The sequence below is a fragment of the Perca flavescens genome, chromosome 17 (genome assembly GCF_004354835.1).
Source record: "Perca flavescens isolate YP-PL-M2 chromosome 17, PFLA_1.0, whole genome shotgun sequence".
NCBI classification, from domain to species: Eukaryota; Metazoa; Chordata; class Actinopteri; order Perciformes; family Percidae; genus Perca; species Perca flavescens.
In genome coordinates this window covers 25,442,630-25,445,151 of record NC_041347.1, presented here as the reverse complement: position 1 = coordinate 25,445,151, position 2,522 = coordinate 25,442,630, and the positions used below count along the sequence as shown (strand labels likewise).

At 38.5% G+C, this 2,522-nt stretch overlaps 1 non-coding gene across 1 annotated transcript; it reads right to left on the bottom strand.

Moving 5' to 3' along the window:
- Positions 1-1,123: 1,123 nt before the first annotated feature.
- Positions 1,124-1,217, bottom strand: trnai-uau (transfer RNA isoleucine (anticodon UAU)). Its single transcript has 2 exons — positions 1,180-1,217; positions 1,124-1,159 (listed from the first exon to the last, which is right to left on the bottom strand). It is a non-coding gene; the product is annotated as a tRNA-Ile (tRNA).
- Between the last annotated feature and the right edge of the window lie 1,305 nt (positions 1,218-2,522).

The window sequence follows — 2,522 nt, the reverse complement described above, 5'->3', positions numbered from 1 at the left end:
TGTCTGTGTGTGTGTCTGTGTCTGTGTGTTGGAATGCTCCAACTACTGGAAACTTTTTCCAGTAGTTGGAGCATTCCAACTTCAGTTGTGGAAATGATTATGAATATAAAAAATAGCTAATTTTACACCGCTGACCAATTGTACCACTGGAGCTTACTTCTATACTTCCTGACATGTAATAGTGTAGTTAAACCTGAGATTACTTGTTCATTCACCATCTCTTGTTCATGGCTGAGATGCTACTGAATAACTGGTTATATGTTATGTTATATGTTACCATCCTGTACATCTTTGAGTCAAATGATACACTGGTCAACACTGAACTGTAAGTTGTTTTCATTTTGATGAAGTTTTAGTGCATTAGTGTGTAGAGGTAATGAATACTAACTGCAGTAACCTACATTTGTTTCTTTTAAAGGTCCCATGGCATGACAATTTCACTTTATGAGGTTTTTTAACATTAATATACATTCCCCCAGCCTGCCTATGGTCCCTCAGTGGCTAGAAATGGCGATAGGTGTAAACCGAGCCCTGTGTATCCTGCTCTGCCTTTGAGAAAATGAAAGCTCAGATGTGCCGATCTGGAATCAGCAAGGTTACCTCCCCTTTCTCTGCTTTGCCCGCCCACAGAATTTGGCCCACCCATGGCTGTAATTCTGCAGCGAGGCTGAATTTTGAGAGACTTCAGATACAGTATTAGGGGACCACTAAGGTCTATATAAAAGAGACTTCAGATACAGTATTAGGGGACCACTAAGGTCTATATAAAAGAGACTTCAGATACAGTATTAGGGAACCACTAAGGTCTATATAAAAGAGACTTCAGATACAGTATTAGGGAACCACTAAGGTCTATATAAAAGAGACTTCAGATACAGTATTAGGGGACCACTAAGGTCTGTATAAAAGAGACTTCAGATACAGTATTAGGGGACCACTAAGGTCTGTATAAAAGAGACTTCAGATACAGTATTAGGGGACCACTAAGGTCTGTATAAACGCATCCAAAGAGCACCATGTCATGGGACCTTTAAAGACTGCTCTCTAATGAACATTAAAGCCCAACCCTACATGTATCATATTGAACCTGTAGAATAGATGATGTTAGGTCAGTGTACCAATATGCTCCAGGTGAGGCTCGAACTCACAACCTCGGCATCACTTTGCAGCATACTGTCTTATAAGTACCGCGCGCTGACCGATTGCGCCACTGGAGCACAAACATTAACAGAGACACTGCAATATTTATTCAGTACCTCTACACACTGCAGGCACTGAGCAAAAGAAACATGTTGGAAGCTTTCCCATTTTGGATTAAAATCAGAGACAGACTGCAATGTGCGATAAGTCTTATACGGTATCAAACCAGAAGCTGCAACAACATCAAAGCACACAAGTGGTGATCACAGGTTTGGCTACACTATCATGCAAGGATGTACAGCTCCAGTGGTGTAATCAGTCAGTGCACTGTAGTTATAAGATGGTACGCCGCAGAATGATGCTGAGCTTGTAAGTTTAAGCCAATGTGTTTACATCACCTGTCCTGCTTTTTTTTTTTTTTTTTTATGCAGGGTGGTAGGGGAAGACTCATGAATATTCATTAGGGAACTCATGTCTGAATGGCTAGTAATCTTTGCCTGCTCTGGTTGGGTTGGTTAGGTTTAGGCAAGAAGAGTGGGATTGGTTATGGTTACGGTAAGAATGTCAGGGCGAGCCAATCAGGGATGAGTTCCCTAATAAATATTCATGAGTTTTCCCCTACCACCCTGCGTCCTGCTTCTCAGGTTCAATATGACACATGTAGGATTGTGCTTCAGTGTTCATCAGAGAGAAGTCTTGCATATTATGTAAATTAAGCATTTAATAAAGGATCATCCAACACTGGCTACATTTAAATTCATTAAATTTCATTAAAAAGTCATTCCATTTAGTAGATGTTGAAGTATTTTACTAGATGAGTGGAGACATCAACCTCATGGTGGCGCTAATAAATAAGCAAATAAAACCATGGCATGGGTTTACATTTATATCTTGTTTTAATCTTCAGAATATAAAAATGGCAAAACTAGACAAATTTTGGCCTTGCAGCTAAAGAAATACTTCACTGTCCTTAAAGTACTGATGATTGGTTGGCACTAAATGTATATGACAAAGACAACATAAGTGGTATTACTTCTACTAAACAGAAAAGAAATCTTAAAATCAGTGAGTATTTTACAGATTTTGTCAACTCTTCATAGTTACAACAGAGAAACGTCTGTTAGTCTGATTGATCACAAAGACAAAAGAGATGGCTCCGATGGCAGCAAGAGGCAACTGTTTGGATTTAAAAACATATCAGTTAATTTTTTTTATCCATACCATTTAAATGTAATACAAAAAGGTTTTGTGTCCAAAGGTAACAACAATCCACAGACCATAACATTTACACTATGTTCCATGGGTCTCTTAAAAGATAATAAATATGATCTCTTGTGTAATAAATGAATAAATGACCAGTGGTTCAAAATGATATGTGGTTG